General features: G+C 39.6%; 1 protein-coding gene across 1 annotated transcript in view; it reads left to right on the forward strand.

The window, feature by feature from the left end:
* Nucleotides 1-25,149, forward strand: part of LOC309664340 (uncharacterized protein) — a gene marked incomplete at its 5' end in the record, with an annotated part of 388,334 nt that overhangs the window by 217,944 nt on the left and 145,241 nt on the right. Inside the window, 3 exons of the mRNA XM_082469519.1 lie at nt 11,197-11,347; nt 11,458-11,557; nt 13,351-13,497. The remainder of the gene's footprint in view (nt 1-11,196; nt 11,348-11,457; nt 11,558-13,350; nt 13,498-25,149) is intronic.

Consider the following 25,149-nt stretch of genomic DNA (forward strand, 5'->3'; position numbering starts at 1 on the left):
TGTGCTCCATTCCAAAAGACTCTGATTGAGTTGTTTGGGGGTACAGCCTGGGCATCAGGACATTTAAAATCTGCAGGTGATTATCATTTATAGCCAAGACTGAGAATCATAAAGCCATGCTGCAAAGCAAGCAGCAAATGATCTTCTCTGCTGAACTCTGTCCCTGACCCTGTCTCCCTTCTTCTGCCTTAGGTTGTCTGACTCTCACATGAGAATCTTTCCCAGCATAGCCATCTCCCTCTGCTTCAGCCTCCCCGCTGCTGGTGGTCCTATGTTCTTGACACAGATATATCTGCTACCTAATTGCCTGCTTATTTGTCAAGTGGTTGTCCCCAGCAGATGTTCCCATGTGGAAATGTGAAGGCCAGCATCTGTACACAAACAGCTGATTGCATCACTGTTCTGCTTTTGATCTAATCCTGATGGGGCACCACCCAGGCCAAGGATGACCCTCAAAAACTGACCTGAGCGTGAATCTTCTGGTTCTCTTTTTTCATCCCAAATCCTTTCTTTCAATCCTTCCTGGTTTTAGAAGTTCTGCATGTGTATTCTTGGATCTCTTTCTCCCTCTGCTTTCCCCTTCTTCCTCTTCCCCTCCTCCTCCTTCTCCTTCTTTTTCTTCTCCTTCTCCATCTCCTTCTCCTCCTCCTTCTCCTTCTTCCTCTTCTTGCTATTGCTATTGGTGTTTCTCTTTGAATAACACTACTCGACAGGAACCTCAGTGCCTTCATGGTACAAACATGCTAACTAGGACCCAGAGAAGAAGAGGAAATTGGTCAGGAACAGGATACAGCCATTCAGGGACAGAGCTGAGTTTTAGTTCTTTTATCTCTTACCTTCCTTCATTATCATATACTCACTACTATACTCAGACTCACAGAAATATCCATAGGTTCGATGGCTGGTTCTAAAACCTCCTAGCTGTGTGACTTTCAACAAGTTACTTCCCCTCAACTTGCAAGAGAGTGATCAGCTATGACTCTCAGCATCATTTAAAATTCATCATTAGTGAATTTTTAAAATATTGTTCATGAAGTACATAGCACCATGTTAAAAGAGCTGTTTAGAAAGCAGGGACTTCCCTGGTGGCACAGGGGTTAAGAATCTGCCTGCCAATGCAGGGGACACGGGTTCGAGCCCTGGTCCGGGAAGATCCCACATGCCGCGGAGCAACTAAGCCCACACACCACAACTACTGACCCTGAGCTCTAGAGCCTGTGAGCCACAACTACTGAGTCCGCATGCCACAACTACTGAAGCCCGCATGCCTATAGCCCGTGCTCCACAACAAGAGAAGCCACCGCAATGAGAAGCCCACGCACCACAACTAAGAGTAGCCCCTGCTCGCCACAGCTAGAGAAAGCCCGTGCACAGCAACAAAGACCCAACGCAGCCAAAAATAAATAAATTTATAAAAATAAACAAATAAATAAAAGGTATGCAAACATGATAGAAAATGGATTATGATGATTAAGTGCACAAGCATACGCGTTAGATATTTCCAAGTTTTAATCCCTGTTACTGCTACTCATTAGCAGAGTTTCTTTGATCGAGCTACTTTGTTTCTTTGAGTCTCCATTTCTTCATTTAAAAAATAAGAATATTAGTAATGTTAACCTCACAGGGTTATAATAATATTGAGTGCTTATTACATAGCCGGGTACATAGTGAGCATTACGGATAACATTGAATATTAGGGAGGATGATGAGAAAGAAGGAAAAGGGAAAAGAAAAAAAAAAGAACAAGACAACAACATTTTCTATCATTTAGAAAGAGCATGAGTCAGGACACCTAATTTTTAATCTTAGCTCTGAAACTAACTTGCTTTGCGATTGCTGATAAACTCCTTTTTGTAGCTATGCTTCAAGGGTCTTATGAGGAAGACTAGATGGTCTTTGAGGATTCTTCTATACTGTGATCTTCTGTATCTCAACAAAGTTCTCTGCTTATCCCTCAATTCTCTCATCAGCCAAAGAATGTGACATGCCAGGGTCCTTCTGGTTTCATAAAATCACCTGCCTTTGATATCCCCTTCCTTGCCTTCCTAGCCTTTGTGGCATGGCCTCATTCCCACTGCCTTTTAGTCTGTACAGAAGGAGGCAGCCTTGCCCTCTCCCAAGACCCCTTCCTTAGATGTAGGGAGAAGGACCCAGGAATCCAGCCTTGAAGATGAACCACTAAATGCTTTCCGAGATAAGCCATGAGCTCCTGAGAAGGCAGGGCTGTCAAGTGGAAACGCTGACAGCAGCCTTGGTTCCAGCCACGTAAATAGTATTACTGCAAAAACATATATTTAGCATCTATGACATCAGCTTGATTTACCTTGATTAACGGAGCAATTTGCTGTACATTTTTCCAAATGCTGTAATCAATTAGAACTCAAAATAGATTAGAAAACCCTCTATGGTGTGGCCATAGTCCAAAAAGTCTAATCCATTGTAAAATATATGTATATATCCTTTTCCAACCATGCAGTGGATAAAGATTTGTGTCCTGGAGGAACTCAGAGTGGTTCAGGTTTGTACAGTTGGGCACCAAGTACTTTTTCCTTCAGCCATTACTAAAGGCAAATCAGGGGAAAAAGATCTTTGTGAATGTTACTCCAGTTTTGTGTAGCTTCCTGGCATCTCCCTACTTACCGACTCTCCCCTGCCTAAACCCACAACGTGTTTATAAAAGACCCAACTGGTTAGAGACCCCTTGTAGCAACAGGATAGATTCTAACCCTTTAGAATGGCACTGACAGCTCTTTAAAATCTGGACCCATATTACTCCTTCAAATTCATCTCTTCCTATGTCCCTATGCATATACTTTATCCTCCTCAGAGTTCCCCCCAAACATATGCTACACTTCCTCACAACTCTGTATTTGCTCTTACAGTTGTCTCTGCTTGTATTAGAATGGAGAGTTAGTGTTTACTGAGTATTTATTGTAGATGAGGCACTGTGCTAAATGTTCACCATACATTATTGCCCTTAATCCTCTTAACCATCCCTTAAGACCCAAGAGTTAAAATACTTGCCTGAAGGTATACTCACATAAGTGGCGGTACTAACATCAAACCCAGGTCTGATGCCAAAGCTCTCGGTCTTTCTGCCTCTCTTACTTATCATTCCTTCATCTTTCACTCTTTGATTTCTTCTCACTTCTTCCCTATATCTCAAGCTCTCAAAGTACTCTTGTGTCTAGGAGGAAAGTTATTTCTTAGACTTAGTGACAGTTAGATGTTAGGGGCTGAATGTATAGCCCATTCATAGATTAAATGACTCCATGTCCAATCTACTCATTCTACAATAAGTGTTTGAGTTGCTACTGTAGGAAAAATACTCTTCTATGTCCTATACATGGCACAGTGGGATGGAGTGTTGTTTGAGGAATGGACATGATAAAGTGCTGATTGACAAATGACTTAGGATTAAATTCTAGATCTTCTACTAATCAAGTATATAATTTTGGGCCTCTCAGAATATACACTTCATGGTTAATGAGTAGGAATAATGTTGTATACACACACGCACATTGCCATCAATATCAGTTGAACTGATATGAAGATGTGAAAGTGCTTCATCAAGAGTTGTTTACCTGGCACCCGGCTATAAGAAACTTATGATCTAGGAACTCGTACTTTAAACTGCATGTAAAACTACACAATAAGCTACAAAGCAGCGTAATAACCTGTTAATTTTTAGCAAGAATTAGAGGAGAACTGACTGTAACATTGTTTAGATGACTACGTGGTTCTTCATGACTCCCCAGGACTTTGCCAAATGCCTGAGCCGTAACTGGCCCTCAGAACACACATCCCGAATGAATAAATACTATTGCTGTTGCAGAAGAACCAGACTGGGAAGTAGGAGCCCTGGGCTCTGACCCCAGCTCTACTCCTCCCAGACATTAGTAAGTAAATTCAACCACTTGTGGCCTCAGTTCCTTTATCTTTAAAAAGAGAATATTAAACCCCTGACTTCATAAGATTGTTATGTGGAGCAAATAAAACTGTCCACATGGAAGTGACTTGTAAACTATAAAGAAATGTATATGTTCAAGGGGATGAACAGGGCTGACTTGCATTCTTAACGGAACACATAGGCATGTGAGTGCTGTGCTTTGAGGCTCTCAGGGGATTCCCATCCAAAAGTCTGCAATTCAAAGTCCAGTGGTTTATCCCATTTTTACAAATGACCATTCATCTTCTTGACCTGACACTTAGCAAATGAACCACATAATCCTCCAATCTACTGCTTAGCATATTCTTGGCAGAAAGGACATTAGAAACCAATGAATCTACCACCCTCCCCCACGCCAACACCATTGTCTTGATGAGGAGTTGGACCTGCAGAGGGCAGGGACTTATCTTCCCCTCTTCCCTAGCACCTGGCACAATGCTTCACCTATTGTATAATCATTAACTATCTGTTGAATAAGCGAATGAAAAAATAAATTAAATGATTTGTTCAAGATATCCGCACTACCTATCATAGTACCTGATCCATAATACGTGCTGATTTGTTTATCCAATGAGTGGATGAATAAATGGTCATCCAGCAAATTGGTAGTAGCTCTGGGACTCAGACCTCTTACCTTGCAATCCATTTCCCAAGACATCACAAGTTAGTGTTCATCCTGGCTTACGTTTGTTACTAATTGATTTAAGTTTGTGCATTTTACCTCTATATCTACAGTTCCAAATTATTAGAAGAAGCAAGGGACCATGTTTTCTGCTACTGTTTCTCTTGGAACATGGGGCTTGGAATTGGTCATCCAGTAGGTAATCAATAAATACATCTTGATCATTTGAACCTGGACAAATTAAAGAAGCTATTTGGACTGTGACTTCTGAGGAAGAGACTGGGTAGGAAGTGCTTTGTGTGGTCTGATAATGTATTTATTTATGAGACTAAATGTTTATCTAAGCCTCCAGAAGATCTCTGACTTCATTTCGGTGTCTGTGTGCATTTGTGTTATTTTCCATGGTCACAACAGCCCCATCCTTCTGGGGTCCAGCTGGGCTACGGAGTAATAAACAATTTTTATAAATTGGCTCACTCCATGACAAGAAGTGGGAGCAACCCAAAACCTTTAAAAAAAATTCTTCTCTGAGTCATGAATGCACCAGCATCCAGCTAGTTCAAGTAGGGTTCAAGTAAGCACTCTAACTTCGTGAAAGCTATTTATGACCAACACCGTAAAACCTCTCTACCCATTCAGGCACTGGGCATTTGAGATGTAGTTGTTTTCCTTTCAGTCTGTTCTTTGACAGCATTCAATAACAGCGGGTTACTCTGACAACTTCAACACCCAGTGCAGTGTATGAGCAATCTCCCCTTTTGTTTCGTTCGTGTATCCCTTTGCTATTTGCTAATACAAATCAATGATCGTGCTTCATTCTGAATAGCTGAACTGAGTAAGTTCAAAACCACCATCGAAAATATCTTACAGGATATTTCTTAGAAGCCAAATCACTTTCCAAGGTTCATCACATCTCATTGCTTATGATGTTTCCTTTGGAAAGAATACCACATAGTTCAGAAAATCACTATCCTGACATAGTTGAGTCGCAACGGGTAGGCCATTCATTTACCAACCTGTTTATTGTATGAGCACCGACTACATCAACCCGGGCCAACAGATAGGGTGAGAGGTAAAAGCTATGGTCTGTGCCCTCCAGGAGCTCATGTCCTGGCATGACAACCGAACCCTGAGTATCCATTTCAATGGCACTAGTTAGACAGTACTCACTGACACCAAAGAGGACATATGGTGCTCTGGAAGCTCAGAGGAAATGGTGGCCACGTCTAGAGGTGGAAAGGAGGAAAGAGATGGAAATAGAAGGCTTCATGGGGCAGGAAACCCTTGAGCTGGACCAGAAGTGTGTATGCCCTACTAATCAGTTGTAAGTGAGGGAGGGAGGTGGGAGCATTGCCCATTCGGAGGAAAGCATGGTCTTCACCAGCTCCCTGTGCCTTCTTGTTCCACGGAAGTCCCATGGCACAAAGCAGCTGCCCTTGCCAGGCCACTCTTGGAAGAATAATAGTAACCAAAATTGCTGTGTGCCAGGTATCATTTGAAGTACTTCGCCCTCACTAGCTACTCACCACAAAGGCATATGAGGAAGGTATTATCCCTATTTTTGTGGATGTGGAAACTGGAGAAGAGATAAAATATGAGTCATTTGTCCAACATCACAGAGTTAGTCAGCGGAGCAGTTGGGCTCCATCCCAGTTGTCTTCTACTCCTTAACCCACCTTCTTAAAGACCGTGCTCACCACCTCCTTTGGCAGATGGCTTCAATGTTCCATGGCAGAAAGGAGGTAAAGAGAGAAGGGAACTTGTGGAAGCACTTGGGGAGAAGTCCCCTTGGATCTCCCCCAGGGTCATGCATTTGCTCTGTAGCTGTGCTTGGATGAGACAGAACCCCCAGTCCCACCATCTGAGCCCAAGATCAAAGGAGACTGCAGACCCTCACATCTGTCAAGTGCTTATTCTACCCCAGGTGGCACTGTGGTGTTTTACTTCACTCTCTCAGGTTATCCTTACAAGAAGCCTTTAGACCACTGATTTTTTTTCCTTCAATTTGTGGATGAGAAATCTCAGGTCTTGTGTAGTTTCAGGATTTGCTCCATTTCCCACAGCCAGTCCCTACGCGGGCCAGGATTCACAAGTAAGATATTTCCCTCCGAAGTCCATTTTCTTTTTTACTCCCTTCCTCTGTAGACTGTAAAGTGTCCTAGAGCTGTGGCATAATGATCATGGTGAAAAAGGAAAATAAAAGAGGGCAGGGAGGAAGAAGAAGGAAAGGAAGATACAGATGGAGGAGGAGGAGGAGGAAGAGGAGGAGGAAGAGGAGGAGCGAGAGAAAAGGTAACTGGAATGTGCCTACACTCAAGTTACTTACCGTAAAGGAGCTCCAGATATTGAAGAAGACCCACTAAGACGGGACACAGATGTAGACATTCAGGGGACCTGTTTTGAACTGGATTTTGAACAAGGACCATCGCATGAGAGTGAATAAAGTTTTCAGTGTTGTGGGATGCCAAATTGGGCCAAATTGGACACAGGAGGGAAGGCTGCATGACTAACCTGGAGTAGCAATGGTGGTGGTTATTACATAGCAATTTGCTGAAATACCCTCAGCATGACTACATGGTCCTCTTACCCTGAACGTCCACCCCCTTTGTTTATTGAATTCAATGATGAATAAAAGGTTCAGTCTTTTTTTCCATCAGCCTAGGGGATTTATTAGTCAAATAATAATTGCCCTCACCTCAAGTTATGTTTTCATTGTATTTGTTACGTGTCTTCTGGGCTCCGGCTTCCTTGGAATGAAGTTTGCATCTCTGCAAGATCCGTTAAATCCCTTTACTTTGCAGACAGCAAGCAGCTCAGAAACATTAAAAAAAAAAAAAAAAAAAGTCTTGAATCTGTAACACATTTCCCTGCCTCCTTCCTTCCTTTTCCTCTCCTCTCTAACCCCTCCCCTAGAGAACGCCAGAGAAATAAAAATAAAGTCGTAATTAAGAAAAGGACTAAGAATAAATTCCATGCATTTAAGCAAAGTTCCATCTCTGGACCCAGGAGGATTGGTGCATAGCTGTGGTTGTGCAAGAGGGAGCGCTCAGGGAACTCATGCTGTGCTTTCAACACAAATACAGCTCATAAGGAATAGTTTATCACTTCCACCATCTCTTTAATTCTGCAAAGGCAAGACCTCAAGAAGGACTCCAATACCACCACCACTGCCACTGGGGTCTCCCATTTCTGGAGTCCCTCTGGCCCAAATAGCTCAGAGCAATTCACAAACATTTACTGACGGAACCCCATGACCCATCCCCCAAGTGAACACTTTAATATCCCATTCTGCAGAGGGCAAAATGGTAACATGAAGAAGTTCAAGAAGGCTCTTGGCTGCCTGCCATGCAGAGAAAACGAAATAGTGGCTGGACTCTGAAAGAAAAGCATCGCCAGGTGCACAGTGGATTGTTCAAGAAATGTGGTGAAAAGAGCAATGGGCTGGGAGTCAGGACACTGGGCTCTGATCCCAGCTCTGTCACTCACTCACTGGAGGACCTTGCCTAAGTCACCTCCCCGCTATGGGCCTCAGTCTCCCCAGCTATAGAAGGAGAGGTTGAGCTAGAAGACCTGAAAGCCCCTTCTCTCTCTGAAAATGATGGAGCTCTACATCCTTGGAGCCAGGGCACTGGGCAGACTTTCTTATCACGGCGACACCTAAACCACACGATACTCATTCCTGCTGGAAGGATTCCTCTGTGCCTTTCTGAATTCAACCCTCCGTTCAAGGCCTGGTTCCACCTATCCTGTTGCTGGTGGTCCTTGATTTGTTGCTGCCCATAGGAATTCTGCCATCTTTAGAACTCTTGATTGCTTACTTTTCCCCATAGAAGGAGCTCAATAAATATTTACTAAATTACCAGATTCTGTGTAGCTTAATCTTTAATTCATCTGCCTTCATCTGACCGGTGAGGCAGTAAGGATCTTGAGCTCAGGATAAGGAGAATGCTTGTTAAACCGTAAATGTCTCAAAAGCTCTTAAAGCTTAAATATCTATTAATAGGTGCCTTTTCATACCCATCTGGATTTTAAAACCTTGATGATACGTGTGCAGGGAGGTGGTCTGTAATGGGTAGGTCCAATTCAATGCAGTGTAATTCAATTTGGCAATTAATTATTGATCATCTACTCTTTGCCAAAAACTAAACTAGCCTCCGGAGTTACAAAGATTTCTAAGATTTAGTTCTTGTCCTTGGGGATATTCTGGTCCATGGGGGAATCAGGCAAAAAGAAAGCCAACCATGATACATTAAGGTGAGTAAATAGCAGAAGTGTGCACAAGGCAAATAGAGGCTACTAGACAAATGAAAAACAAAAGGGCTAATTACAGCTCAGATTTCTTAGGCCCTAAAGTAAAAAAGTTATGACATACAGATTTCAACTCTGATGAGATTTCACAGCACAAAGTTTTTTTTGTTTTTTTGTTCTTTTGAATTTTATTTTCTTTATTTTTTTATACAGCAGGTTCTTATTAGTTATCCATTTTATACATATTTGTGTAGATATGTCAATCCCAATGATATTTTATTTGGTGATTAGGCATATGGGTGGGGGGAAGCAGCTGCATCCGTGGAAAACTTATATGAGACCCTGTTTTAAAGGATAACGCAGTTGGCATGAACATAGTTTCCATACTAACGGATACCAAGGTGAAGACTGGCTGTTGTGAAAAATAGGTCATCTGAGATAATCCCATGGTATCACATTTAGGAATACTTCTCCTTCCTGGCTTGGTTTCCTTACATATAAAGAGGGTGGTTAGATGAGATAATCCCAAACATCCGTTCCAACTCTGGTGCTCTGTGCATGGGACACAGACATGTCTCCTCTGTTGGCTCCTACAGCATGTACTGTTGGGCTGGTTACTAGGATGGAGGATGGGACAGAGGCAGAGAGGAAGGGAGGGAAAGAGAATGGGAGTTTCCCTCCAGGGACTCTGAATTTTGGGGAGAGGTGAAATCCAGAGACAATAAGAAGAGTAAAGGAATAGCAGTAGAGGAACTGTCATTGTAAATGACAGGATGTCATACAGGTTTTGAATCTCACGCAGTGACATGTATACGATACTGATAATCAGAAGTCTCGGGTTTGAGTTCTAGCATTTTAATTGAGTAGCTTGGAGCTTTTTAGGATTTCACTTACTCTCTTGAACTCAATTTCTCCTCTGTAAAATGGAATAAATACCCTGTCAATTCAGGTGTGTTAAATACAATAATTGAGAGAGCTGTGCCTTGTAAACTACGCAAGACGATACAGAGGTTGGTTATCCTTGCTATGTTATTGTTATGATTATTATATAAAGGAGTACAATGCCTTAAACAAATGGTGGTATCATAGACATTTGTAACAGGCTACGAGGGGAAGAATTTGGGGTAAGGGAGTCATCTAACCTCCTGCGATAGCCTGCCCTATCCTCGTATCAGCTGTGAGCCTACCCATATTCCGTGTCTCATTCCATAGAGCAGTAAGCAAAAGCCATGAAGTCCTGACGGGCTCTCCTGGGCCCATCGATCTATACACGCCGAGAAAAAGCTGCTAATAATTCCCAATTCACCCTGGAGCAGAGACACACATAGCACTGTGATGGCTCATGGCTATTGAGGGGCCTCAGCTAGTGAATTTATAGAGGGTTGGTCTGCATTTTTAAGCAAGATAACTAAGCCTCCAGAGTTCACCCTGAATATTTTTTAAAAATCTTTACAAGTAAATGAGTCTCACAAGCTGGGATTTATGTAGAGATTTAGAGCTGTTCATGCAGAAGGTAAATTTTTAATTCACACAGAAGATGGAAACCAAAGTAAACCAAAGCTAGGGTATCGGCACCATCTAGTGGGTGTATGTAGCCAATGCACACACTACAGGAGAAAAAGGTGAGCAAAGGAAAAGTGTACTCTTTCAGCTTTTGGGAGGTTCTGCAGTGGTAACAGCCCCTGTAAGTAGGAACATTAGGCAGTAGCTCTGGTAGTCAGCATAGGTCAACAGGTCTATACCACAGCTAACGGCATCACGAGGCATTAGACTAAGGACACGATCCTGTCAGAAACCAGACACTGTCCACTTTGAGACTCTGTTGTTGGCAGGTAACTTAAACTCTCTAACCCTCAGTTTCTTGGCCTGTAAAATGGGAATGATAATGTCTGATTTAGAAGGTGGATGATGAGATTGTATTATAGCATTAATCTGTAGGCATTTGGATAAGAGTCTGATATGGAAAATAATAATCAGTTTGGTATCTACTGACTTGATGCTGCTTCACATCCCTTGTTATCTTTAGATCTCAACACAAGTAACCATCAGTACCTTAGTTTTCCAAATAAGAAACTGAAGTTCAGTATGAGTTGATGACAAGTCCAAGGTCACACAGCCTATAGGTGGCAGAACACCTATAGGCTGTGTTCTGTGTTCATATCAAATTTGAGCATAAATTTGATATATTCTAAACTCTTGTTGATTCCACTTCCCCTAACTGCAGGTCTGTACCAGTTAGTAGACACACAAAGTTTGCTTTTTCTCCCTCTTCCTGTTTTTCCTTAAGATGAATATTTAGTCACTGTCATGTATTTGGCTTTGTGCATGCATTATTTTATTCAGCTGAAATGTAGGTATCCTCACTTTCTCTGTACAGATGGAGAAGCTGAAGCACAGAGAGACTAAATAATGGAACAAACAACAGCAATGAGTGAGAGAGCTGGGATTCGGACTTTCTCATTGCAGACCTAATGCTTCAGTCCACCCTCGACTGACTCATTCACTCATCATTCATCTCTAATTGTGAAGTATGGTTCTGTTCATATTTATATCCCCAAAGATACTTGTTTATTTAAAGACATCTGCATTTATTAAGGTCCCTGGCTCATCTAATTGTGATCTGTTTTCCTGCCCACAGGGAAGTGAGGGTTAGCTTTCATGTACAAAGTCCCCTACAGCTCAGAGAAGCATGAACTGCCTCGTGAGGATGGAGTTCTCACTGGCTGGATGGAGAGAAGGTCAGTTCTGCGTCCACTGAGAAGCCGTTGCTCTATGGTTAGCTTTAAAAATGGAGACTGAAGGGCCTTACAAAGACAGCTACTGGGAATGGTTAGGAAAAGAAACACAGAGGCCACTCGTTTCTTTTAGTCACTGTACTATGTGCCTAGAGGGACCCAGAGACACAGAGAGCCCGAAACCAGTTTGCTCAAAGTCAGAGAAAGAGCTTGACAAAAATCAGCTCCCGTTTCTCCAAAATCCTGATGCAACTAGACATTTGCTCAAACCCTTGAAGCCTCGTCCAGAGAGATTAAATGTATCCGTGTCGTAACGGGACTGCTCTGTCTTGTGGTTGCTGCCCTCTAGTGGTCATATTGCCTTCAAGCAAGAAGATGCTTACAATGGCATCTCAGAATTAAGAATCGCAACATAAAAGTAGAATGCTGTTTCACAAGGACCTGTCTGGTGTGGTTACACAGAGAGTCTCAGAGGAGGAGGATGACAGCAGCAACAATAACACAAAATACGGGGAGTTACTTGTATTCTGGTCTTTGCAAAAGTGTGTTGTCTGAAATATACATTAGAGGAAAACATATTTTTAATTAAATTTTTCTAATCTAAGATTTGCGTGTGCACGCACGCACACACACAGACACACAGACAACACATGCTCCTTGGAACACAGTTTGAGAAGTGCTGATCTAGCGCTCTTTTTCCTGTACTAAAACATTAATTTCCATTTTAAGATGAGACCATTGACTCACGGGCAGTCATCATGCAGCGGTCCGATGTAGTGTTTGTACAATGACAATGTCTTCTGGAAGTATGTATCCAGACAGAGGCTTCATCAGCCTCTGCACCTGCATGAGCTGTGCTCAGCAGACGCCCGTGGCAGCCCATGACGGACTGCAGTGAGAATATAAGAAATCAACTCTGTTAAGTCACTGAGAGCTTTGGGTTATTCACTACTATAGGAGACCCTTGCCTATCCTGAGTAATAGGTCACATCTTCCACTTGCCAGCTTCTGTTGAGCTCCCCTCTGGGTTAAGGGGTGCTGGGGGCAAGAAGACTGGCCATTTCTCATGCCTGCTGGACTTCTCACTCTCCAGGTCTAGTAGAAAATTGCAGCTTTTTTTTTTTTTCTCTCTTGAGGGTAATTTCCCTCACTTGTCAGAGTTTCCATGTTGAACACCTCTCCCTGCAGTTTCCTTGACCCCAGGCTTCTCCAGCTCTATTCTGGGAAGTCTCTGGGGATCTGTCCTTATTCCACAGGCTTTCAAATGTCCACCACCAGCCCCTTTTTGCTGAGTTTTCCTTGTTCCTCCACACGCCTATTGGACAAGACCCACCAAGAAGACCCCACTTAACTCTATTTCTCACTTGGCCCACATATGTTCCTGGGGAAGTAGTCCCCCTGCCCTGACAAACCTAACTGCAGGTCTGTCGCAATGCAATAGCTTCTCCTGGCTCTGATCCAAAGCAGTTAGCCCTCCTTTTCCCTTCCACGTTTACTGGGTTGAATCCAAGCCTCATTTTCAATAAATCGCTTCTTGATTTTGTTAACTTTTTTTATCTGTGTTTAAGTTTCATTTTTAAATTCCTATCACTATTAATTAACTCATTAATTCTATTTTCTTTAGTCTTACTTGTTATTTTCTAACTTGTTAGATGCTTGCATTGTTGATCCATAGCCATTTCCCTTTTCTATTATTGAGGCGATCATACCTCTTGAAATACTGTTTTCACCATATCCCACAGTTTTGACAAGTTAGTGTTTTATTACACGAATGCATGTGTAATTTCCCCATGTAGATTGTGTGTGCCTGGTGGCTTTAGTGGAAGAGCTGGAGCTGAAGTGATTATGGGCTGGAGCTTTTCCCTGGATGCGTCAGAAGCTGCCACCTTGGCAGGGGTGGGCTGAAGCCAGAAGGGCCAGAGCTGGAGATACGTCCTCCCCGGGTATGTCAGAAGTCACCGCCTTGGCAGGGGTGGGTTGGAGTCAAAAGGGTAGAGTTGGAGCTTAGCACAGGCTAGAGCTCCTCCCCGGAAAAGTCAGAAGCCACCGCCTTGGTTGGGGGGGTGAGGGTGGATCCAGAGTCAGGTGCAGGCTGGGGGGTGTGCTGGAGCAGCCTTGGCAGACTGGCTAGAGTGTCAGGCACTTTTCAGTCTGCAGCCTGTGAGTGGGACTTGGAGCAAGTAAGTTTTTGCACACATCCTTTAAAAGCAGAGTCTCAGTTTCCTACAGCCCTCAGGTTTTCCTGGTTGTAAACTCAGCTGGTTTTCAAAACCAATGAAGAGGGCTTGTCTTCCTAGTGCCCGTCCCCAGGGCTGTGGTGCCCAATGTGGGGCTCTAACCCCTTGCTCCTTAAGGAGGACCTCTGAGTTTGTGATATCCCCTTCCTCTTTGGGTCACCCACCAGTGGGTGTGTGTGTGTGTGTGTGTGTGTGTGTGTGTGTGTGTGTTTTATATCCTTAATTGTAGAAGAGCTATTCTGCTAGTCTCCAGGTCATTCTCAGAGAGTTGTTCTATATGGAGTTGTAGCTGGTGTGTTGCTGGGAGGAGGTGAGCTAGGGGGTCTTCCTGCTCTGCTGTCTTCTTCATTCTCTTTCTTGGAAGAGAATTAGGTAAGTACACACTTACACACTTATGTGTTCGCATTCGGTACATATTTGTCTTTTCTCACTACTTTGAAGTTATTTTGCCAACGTCCTTTGATTTTTATTGTTGACAAGTCTATTCTTAGTCCATTCGCTATTCCTTTGTAGCTAGGTGGCTTTTCGGTATGGCTGCTTTAAAGATGTTCTTTGCATTATTATGGTGGAATTGTTCTTCACTTGCAAAACAGTGTGTATTATTAGACCATTTTATTCCATTCCATTCTCTACGTCCCTTTAACCAATTCTGTTATGGTACATCTCTGTTTCTTTGTATTGTACTCAAGCATTATTTTCAGAACTACTTTATAATAATTTTCTCTTGAGTTATACCTAATATGCTGTTTCATCCATCTACTAAGGTTTTAATTTAATGATTTTAATTTTCATTTCTTAGAGTTTTAATTTGTGGGTAAGACTTTTAAAAATGTTCTTAGTCATTTTGTTTCTACATGTTTTGGGAAGGGGTGAAGACAACAATTGGTCATTTTTAATAGTTTTTTACATTTTGAGTTAATTTTTTTATATGGTGTATGGTAGAAATCTAAATTAATTATTTCCATGTAAATATCCAGTCATCCCAGCAACATTTGTTAAAGAGACTATTTTTTCCCATTTGAATGGTCTTGGTACACTTGTCCAAAATCAATTGCCCTCAGATGTTTAGGGTTTATTACTGGGTTATCAGTTCTATTCTTTTGGTGTATATGTTTAGCTTTTTATCAGTGCCACACTGTTTTCATGACTGTAGCTTTATGGTAAACTTTGAAATTGGAAAGTGCAATTCCTCTAGCTTGGTTCTTCTTTAACAATATACTTTTGGTGATTCTGGGCCTTTTGTCATCCCATATGAATCTGAGGATCAGTTTTTCAATTTCTTCAAAAAATGCTGTTAATTTTAATGGAAATTGAATTGAATATGTAGGTCACTTTGGGCAGTTGTGCCATCTTAACAGTATTGTCTTGTAATCCGTGAACACAGGATCTTTCCATTTGTTTGTTCTTTTAAAATTTCTTTCAGCAAAGTTTTGTTGATTTCAGTGTAAAAGTCTTCCACTTCCTTGGTTCAATTTATTCCTAGGTATTTTGTAGTTTTGAATGCTATTGTAAATGGAATTGTTTTTATAATTTCCTTTTGGGGTTGTTCATAGTTAGTATATAGAAATATAACTGATTTTTGTTTATCTATCTTATACTGTCTCCCAAAATCTAAAAGGTAATCTTTTGTCATTAGGGATACTTCTGTGGAAAAGAAGGTTAGAAAAATCTTAAGGTTTGGGGTCTTGAAAAAAAATCTCCAATTAAAGCTAATGATTCTGGGCTTCCCTGGTGGTGCAGTGGTTAAGAATCCTCCTGCCAATGCAGGGGACACAGGTTCGAGCCCTGGTCCGGGAAGATCCCACATGCCGCGGAGCAACTAAACCCGTGCACCACAACTACTGAGCCTGCGCTCTACAGCCCATGAGCCACAACTACTGAAGCCCGTGTGCCACAACTCCTGAAGTCCACGCGCCTAGATCCCATGCTCCGCAACAAGAGAAGAAGCCACCACAATGAGAAGCCCGTGCACGCAACGAAGAGTAGCCCCTGCTCATCGCAACTAGAGAAAGCCCGCGCACAGCAACGAAGATCCAACACAGCCAAAAAAAAAAAAAAAAAAAAAGCTAATGATTCTTTTTTTTTATTGAAGAATAGTTGGTTTGCAATATTGTGTTAGTCTCAGGTGTACAGCATAGTGATTCAGTTATTTTTTTCTGATTATATTCCATTATAGGTTATTACAAAATACTGAATATAATTACCTGTTATACAGTACATCCTTGTTGCTTATCTATTTTACATATAGTAATTCGTATCTGTTAATCCCTTACTCTTAATTTGTCCCTCCCCTCCTCCCTCTCCCTTTTGGTAACCGTAAATTTGTTTTCTATGAGACTGCTTCTGTTTTGCATATAGATTCATTTGTATTATTTTTTAGATTCCACACATAAGTGATATCATACAACATTTGTCTTTCTTTGTCTGACTTACTTCACTAAGTGTAATATTCTGTAGGTCCATCCATGTTGCTACAAATGGCAATATTTCATTCTTTTATTGGCTGAGTAATATTCCATTGTATATATATATATATACACCACATCTTCTGAAGCTAATCATCTGCTGACAGGCACTTGTATCGTTTCCATGCCTTGGCTATTGTATATAGCGCTGCAATGAACATTGGGCTACATGTATTTTTTTGAATTAGTGTTTTCATTTTTTCTGGATATATACCCAGGAGTGGGATTGCTGGATCATATGGTAGTTCTATTTTTAGTTTTTTAAGGAAGCTCCATACTGTTTTCCACAGTGGCTGCATCAATTTATATTCCCACCAACAGTGTAGGAGAGTTCCCTTTTCTTCACACCCTCTCCAGCATTTATTATTTGTAGACTTTTTGATGACATTATGACATAGCCATTCTGATAGGTGTGAGATTTGTGGTTTTGATTTACATTTCTTTAATAATTAGCGATGTTGAGCATCTTGTCATGTGCCTGCTGGCCACCCATATGTCTTCCTTGGAAAAATGTCTATTTAGGTCTTGTGCCCATTTTTTGATTGAGTTGTTTGTTTTATCGATATTGAGTTGTATGAGTTGTTTGTATATTTTGGTTATTAACCTCTTGTTGGTCACATCATCTGCAAATATTTTCTCCCATTCTGTAGTTTGTCTTTTCATTTTGCTGATAGTTTCCTTTGTTATGTAAAAGCTTTTAAGTTTGATTAGGTCCCACGTGTTTATTTTTGCTTTTATTTCTTTTGTCTTGGGAGACTGATCCAAGAAAAGATTGCTACAATTTATGTCAGAGAATGTTTTGCCTGTGTTCTCTTCTAGGAGTTTTATGGTGTCATGTCTGATATTTAGGTCTTTAGACCATTTTGAGTTTATTTTTGTATATGGTGTGGGTGAGTGTTCTAATTTAATTGATTTACATGTAGCTGTCCGGCTTTCCCAACACCACTTGCTGAAGAGACTGTCTTTTCTCCATTGTATATTCTTGCCTCCTTTGTCATAGATTAATTGACCTCGGTACATGGGTTTATTTCTGGACTCAAAGCTAATGATTCTTGAATTCACCAGTATAATTGGGCAAGGTTTGGCTCCCAAGCATAAGAGGAAGGTAAGAAGAGGAGGGAAATTGCTGTAAGGGTACTGCAGGTCTAAATTCTGTGGTTTCCTCTGCTACCACTAGAGGTGTCTGAGGAAAGCCTAGAAGATAGAAAATTTTATCAGATCCTGCCTACATGAGTAGAGGTAGATCTCACTCAAGGTCTGGAATGTTTACTAGAAACAAAAATGTTTCAGTCCCCTCTTTTTCCTAGAAAGGGCTGGACATTTTCCTTGAAATTAGTTCTCATTGCCAAGTGGTAGCTTCTTTTTTTTTTTTAATTAATAGACTTTTACTTTTTTAAGTATTTGTTTATTTATTTATTTATGGCTGTGTTGGGTCTTCGTTTCTGTGCGAGGGCTTTCTCTAATTGTGGCAAGCGGGGACCACTCTTCATCGAGGTGCACGGGCCTCTCACTATCGCGGCCTCTCTTGTTGCGGAGCACAGGCTCCAGACACGCAGGCTCAGTAATTGTGGCTCACGGGCCCAGCTGCTCCGCGGCACGTGGGATCTTCCCAGACCAGGGCTCGAACCCGTGTCCCCTGCATTGGCAGGCAGACTCTCAACCACTGCGCCACCAGGGAAGCCCCCAAGTGGTAGCTTTAAAAACTATTTTTTAAGGTCATTTTTTTTTCCCTTTGAAAGTCCTCCAAAGGGGCAAAAAAAGGACCCAGTTTTCCAGATTTCAGATAAAAAGACATAGAAAAATACACAGTTCCTTACAGAAGAATTCCAATTAATAAATGTAGAGGGAAGGCAAGAAATAGAAAATAACCATTAGAACACCACAGCAATAATTGCTACAGGCAAGGTCCATCAAAGGTTGCTAAAATGGGGCATAGAATGTTAAACAGAAATGGGATATTTGCACAATGTCAAAATGGAATATTTGCACCAATATATTACATGATTATAAAGTGAAACTACTAAGTTTATGGGGGATAATTCTGTCATCCTTCACCTTACCAAATGAATGATCAAGGTTAACATAACCAGTAATACATATTGACATGGTACCTCCTAATATGATGCAGTGAGAACTGCATAGAGTCTGAACCGTGTGCATTCCTTTGCTTGCAGTAGTGCTGTCTGAGGAAAGTCGCACAAGATGGAAATTTCATCAGATCCTGCTTGCATGGTTAGCGGTAAATCTCGCTCAAAGCTTGGGAGACTTATTAAAAACAAAAATGCTTCCGTCCCCTCTTTTTCCTGGAAAGGGTCAGAAATTTTCCTTGAAATTACATATAATGGCATCTGGAAGAGTAGAGTACGTAGGAATAAATGTAAACAAAAAGTGAAAGACATGTACACTGAAAAGGGGCAAATCACCTTTAGGGTTTTCTTAGTGGGAAGTAAGACAAAATCTGTATGTAATCAAAAGAAAATATAAGAAAATCCGCATTGAGGGATGTTCCACAAAATAACTGACCATTACTCTTCAAAAGTATTAAAGTCATAAAAATGAGCAAAAACTGAGAAATTGTCAAGATTAGAGGTGTCTATAGAGACAGAATAACTAAATGTGATGTGGAATTCTGGATTGGATCCTAGAACAGAAAAAGAACATTAGTGTAAAAACTGGTGAAGTCAATAAGCTCTCTACTTTAGTGAATAGTGTTATACCAAGGTTGATTTCTTAGTTTGGGCAATATCTTCTGATAATGTAAGATACTAACATAAGGGCGAAGCTGAGTGAAGGATTTATGAGGTCTATACTGTTTTTGCAACTCCTCTGTAAGTCTAAAATTATCTCAAAATAAAATAGAAATTAACCACTAAAAAATAGACAAATATTGTACTGCATACAGTTCACCATGTTTCCTTACCCTTTGTAAACCCACGCCTGGTGGCCATTATAAGAAATCTCGAATGCATGACAAGGTGTTAGGATTGGAGTTTGACTGAAACAGATTAACTATGACTCTACCGGGGCAGAAGATGGCAGGCTGTTGATAACTTTCTCACTACCCCCTGAAAAATTAAAAGAACAAGACTTTTAAAGATGGTGTATAGGATGGGATAACCATCATGGGATGGTCATTAATGTTGTTGCTGTTTGCTTATATTTTGAGTGAACAGGAGATGTTGTGGAGAGGTTGCAGTTCTTCATTTAACAGAGGTGCTAAAGTCAAGAGAAGGTGGTGCATCTCCTTTTGTTTTTTCCATAGGGGCATTTTTAAAAATAACACTGATCTGGATTGAATCCAGAATCTCCCACTTAAAGATGTTCAGCTTTGGGAAAAGTATCTAAGTTTCTTCACCTTCCTCAATTGGAAAACATGGAAAGCAATGCAAACTCTGTAAGGACTATTGGAGGAACTGCATGAATACATAGACACTCCGTTACTGATTAGCATTATTATGAACAACTATAAGAACATAGAGAGAGAATATAGAGCTTTTGTGAAAATAGGAGAGCTCTCAGGAGAAATGCAACCAGGGGTACTTGTCCCCATGAGTGGAGAGCAAGCTGGATGTCTTTTAGCACACACTTGCCTACTATCTACTATCAGACAAGCAAGTACATACAAAGAGGAGATGCTTTCTGACTGTCTTGTCTTTATGTCTCAAAATATATATTAAATAGCACTGTTTTGAAATGAGGTCGTTTGCACAAGTGAACATATCATACCTCCAAAACAGAAACAAACTCACAGACATAGAGAATAGACTTGTGGTTGCCAAGGGGGAGAGGGGATTGAGAAGGGAAGGATTGGGAGTTTGGGATTAGCAGATGCAAACTAGTATAATATATGTAGGATGGATAAACAACAAGGTCCTACTGTATAGCACAGGGAACAATAGTCAATATCCCGTGATAAACCATAGTGGAAAAAATATGAAAAAGAATATATATATGTATAACTGTGTCACTTTGCTGTACAGCAGAAATTAACACAACGTTGTAAATCAAATATACTTCAATAAAATGAAAAATAAATAAATAACTAAAATGAGGTCGTTTGGGAGGGCAGTACCTGCTGTACTTAAGGGGGCTGGCTCTGGAGTTATAACATCTGGGCTTGAATTCCAATTCTGCCACCTGTTAGCTAAGTGTCCTTGGGAAAATTCCTCAACTTCTGTGCACTTCATCTTCCTCATCAATAAAGTAGGTATATAATAATTTAAGCCATGTGTTGATGTGGTTATCTAATGAGTTTGTACATCTTAAGCACTTAGAACAATACCAGCAATAGAGTAAGAGCACAGTCAGTTATTTACTATTATATTTCAGGAGAATATGTCCAGGAAAGTTCTGCTTCTAATCTATCCACAGGCTGACAATACACTGGTCTTGGTCATGTCATGAATTCTTGATCTTATCACTCCATCTACTAGGGTGGCTTTGTATAAACCCTTTGGCCCTCTGTGCCATTTTCAAGTGGGAAGAGTCACATCTGAATAACCCATCTCAGCAAGCAAGGCTTAAGGAATTAGTTTTGATAAGGTCAAACATATGATGATGTTATTATTACACCTAATCATTACCCCAAAATTTTCTTAATTTGCAGTATTGGGTATCTAAAACATGAACCCGTCTGGAAAGATAAAATAATCAGCCATCTGTGACCCAGCCCTGAATGTCAATGGCTTTTTACAAATGGGCTCATCTTCTGTTATATTCATTTTCTGTTATTTCTGTGTATACTGGCTGACTTTTTTGGTAGAGATCAATTTTTTTAAATGCTTCATAGGTACCAATTTCCTCAACTGGACAGAGAGGAGTATTGACAAATAAGTTTTCACAGAATCATATTTAGCTGTGTTTTGCTTTAATTTATTTTCTTAAAATGAGTTTTTCATACAAAGTGCAAATTATATATATGAATACATATGCATATGTATGTGTGTATGTATTCAATTCTAATAATGTACATACAGACAAAGGTGGAAAATAATCTTTATGTTTCCATTCAATTATAGCCACTCAATATTTTGCCATGTGTTTCCAGTATTTTTTCTAGGCATTTATGTTTATCTTTTTAAAACTTGCATTATTTCATTCATATGACAGACACTGCCCCAATGGCCCCATTATTTGCCATCGCAAATTTGTTTCCACTATCTCTGGCTAACAAATTCCAATATAGCTCAGGTCAGCAAAATGTCCATTAAATAGTCTCATTCCCACCCTCTTTTCTAGCCAACCATTTTTGGTTGTCATACCTGGAAGTGTGGAGGGGGTGAAGAGGTGAGTGCTACTGGCATCTAGTGGGTAGAGGCCAGGGATTCTGCTAAACATTCTACAGTGCACAGGACAGCCCCCAACAATAAATGATTATATGATCCAAAGTTTCAAGAATACCGAGGCTAAGTCCTGTCCAATGCCAGCTTTGTTAGTGTCTATTCTTTTACTTTGGCAATATATTGGTTGTGTAGAGGAATCTTGTGGTTTTGATTTTCATTTCTCTGAGAATGGGTGAAATTGTGCACATTTTCATATGTATATTTTATTCTCTTTTCATCAAGTGCTGTTCAAATATTTTGCTTATTTCCCTATTGCTTTCTCTGCCTTTCCCATACTGATTTGTAGAAGTCCCTTACAAAGTCCGTAAGTCTACAAGTCTGTTCAATGGGTCTATAAGTCAACTTGGGGAAAATCTGCATCTGAAAACTATTAAGCCTTCTGATTCATGAATATAGTGTGTCTTTCCATTTATTTAGGTTTAATTTACTTTCAGGTGTGTTCTGTTATTTACATTTTGATGTCTTGGACATCTGTTATACTTATTTCTTACAGTTTGTTGCTTTTATTTAATCAAATTTATTGATGTATATTTTAACAACTTTGCTGAGGTTAATTGAACTACAATAAGCTTCACATATTGAAATTGTACTATTTCACAAGTTCTAACATACGTATGCAACTGTAAAACCATCACCACAGTCAAGATAATGAAAATATATATCATCTCCCACAAGTTTTCTAGCATCGCCTTGTAATCCCTCCCTCTTGCCCATCCCCTTCCTCTCCCTAGCCCCCATACATCTGTTTTCTGTCATGATACATTAGTCTGTGTTGTCTTAAGAATTATACAAATGGACTCCTACAGTACATGCTGGGTTTTTGCCTTATTTATTTCACTCAATATGATTATTTTAAGACTTATTCTTATTTCAGAGTGTGCCAATAGTTTATTCCTTTATATTCCTAAGTAATATTCTGTAACACGGTGATGCCATAATTTGTTTAACTATTTACCCTTTGATTAATATTTGGATTGTTTCTATTTTTGACCATTACAAATACAGCTACTAAGAATATTTTGATACAAGCCTTTGTATGTGCATATGCTTTCCCTTCTCTTGGATAATACCTAGGAGTGGAATGGGTTGGTCATATGATAGGTGATGTATGTTTAAATTTTTAAGAAATTGATGAACTGTTTTCTAAAGCAGAAGTGCTATTCTACCTTTTCACTACAAGGGTATGAAAGTTATCCCATGTTATTGTCAACACTTGGTTTGGTATGGTCAGTTGTTTTAATTTTAGTCATTGTAATAGGTATAGTTATGTATCCAATGCTTTCTGAAAGTTTGAGTAATGCCACTTTGCTTTTACAAAAGACCTACATTAGTGCCTGTTTTCACTAACTGAAAAAAATTCAAGTAAGATTTTCCCTTTTACAAAATTACCATACTAACATAGGTCTTTCAAAAAAGCAAAGTGGCTTAACTCCAACTTTCAGAAAGCAGGGGATACTCTGCTTTATGCCATTTTGGCTTAGGAAAGGTTTCATAGGAACGCGCTGCTTTTAGATAGTGGGGAAACCTATATCTCAATGTGGTTTTATTTTCCCTTTCTTTCAGGACTAACAATAGTGAGCATATTTTTGTGTACTTATTTACCAGATGTATACTTTCTTTGATAAAACTATCTTTCAACACCGTTTTGTTTTTTTTTAATTGGGTGCTTTGTTTTCCTATTATTTGAGTCTTTGAAAGGTTGTTACACAATATGGGAAAAATTCCTTATCATATATATGATTTGCAGTTATTTTCTGGAAGTCCACATTTTGTCTTTTCATTCTCTTAACAATGCCTTTCAAAGAACAGAACTTATTAACTTGATGAAATTCAATTTATCCATATTTTTCCTTTTATTCTCTTGTATCTGAGAAATCCTTGCATAACCTGAGACTGCAAAGATTTTCTTTTATGTTTTCTACTAGAAATTTTTTACTTTTCGGACTTATATGTAGATGTATGATACATTGTGAGTTAATTTTGGTACATGCTATGAGATGTGCATCAAAGTTAATTTTTTTGCATACCCATATCTAATTTTTCTAGGGCCTTTGTTGAAAAAATTACTAGTTCTCCTTTCAATTGCTTTTGCAATTTTGTTAAAAATCTATTTATCATATGTTTGGGCGTATTTTTGGACTCTTTGTTCTGTTCCATTGATCTATTTGTCTCTTTTGATGGCAATACCACATTGTCTGAAATAATGTAGCTTTATAATAAATCATGAGGTCAGACAGCATAAGTCGTCCAAATTCGTTCTCTTTCAAAGTTATTTTGGCTATTCTAGGTCTTCTAGGTCCTCTGCATTTCCTTATAATTTTAGAATTAGTTTGTCAATTTCTGTTAGAAAGAAGCATGATGGGATTTGGATTAGAATTGCTTTGAATCTATAGATCAATTTAGGGATCATCGGTATCTTAACTTGTGGATATCATTTGATCAATAAATATTAACTGTATCCACATTTATTTAGGTCTTCTTGAATTTATCTCAACAGTTTTTTGTAGTTTTCAGTGTACTTTGTCTTGCATGTCTTTTGTCAGATTTATCCCTGAAAGTGTCTATTTTTTATGTATTATAAATGATAATTTTAATTTCAATTTCTAATTGTTTGTTGCCAATATACAAAAATACATTTATTTTTATAAATTGATTTTGTATCCTGCAATCTTCCTGAACTCAACTATTTTCATTATAGATTTTTTTATAGATTCCATTTGATTTTCTAGAAAGATGATTATGTTATTTATGATTAAAGACAATTTCATTTCTTCTATTCCAATTTAGGTAACTTTTATTTATTTTCTTTCCTCATCACACTGTCTACAACCACCACCAGTACAAGGCTAAAAGAAGGGCTGAGAACAGATAGCCTTCCCTTATTCCTGATCTTAGAAGGAAAACATTCATTCTCTTGTGACTAAGTATGACCTTAAATATAGATTTTTGATAGATGTCCTTTATCAGGTTGAGAAATTTACCTCTATTTTTTGTTTGCTGAAAGATTGTTGTCAGGATTAACTTTGGAGTTTGTCAATTGCTCATTCTTAGCTATTGAATATAGAGCCAGCCTTGAATTCCTGGTATAAACCCCAGTTGACCATGGTGTATTATCATTTCCATATATTGATGGATTTGATTTGCTAAAATTTTATTAAGAATTTTGCATCTATGTCATGAGTGATATTGTTCTATGGTTTTCCTTTCTTGCAATGTCTTTGTCTGACTTTGGTACTTGTATAATTTTTGCCTCATTGATTGAGCTGGGAAGTATCCTCTCCTTTTAAATTTTCTGGAATATTTTGATGAGATTTCCATAATTAAAGCAATCTAAGGGTGGAGTTTTCTTTGTGAACAAGTTTTAAAGAACTTGTTCAGTTACTTTAATAGATATGGGACTGTTCAGATAATCAATTTCTTCTTGAGTAAGTTTGAAATTTTCTGTCTTGCAAGAAATTCATTCATTTCATCCAAGTTGTTGAATTTATTGACATAAAATTATTCAAAATTTCCCTCATTAACCTTTTAATATCTGTAAAATCTGTAAAGAA

The sequence above is a fragment of the Balaenoptera physalus genome (assembly GCF_965194825.1).
Source record: "Balaenoptera physalus genome assembly, chromosome: 7".
Taxonomy (NCBI): domain Eukaryota; kingdom Metazoa; phylum Chordata; class Mammalia; order Artiodactyla; family Balaenopteridae; genus Balaenoptera; species Balaenoptera physalus.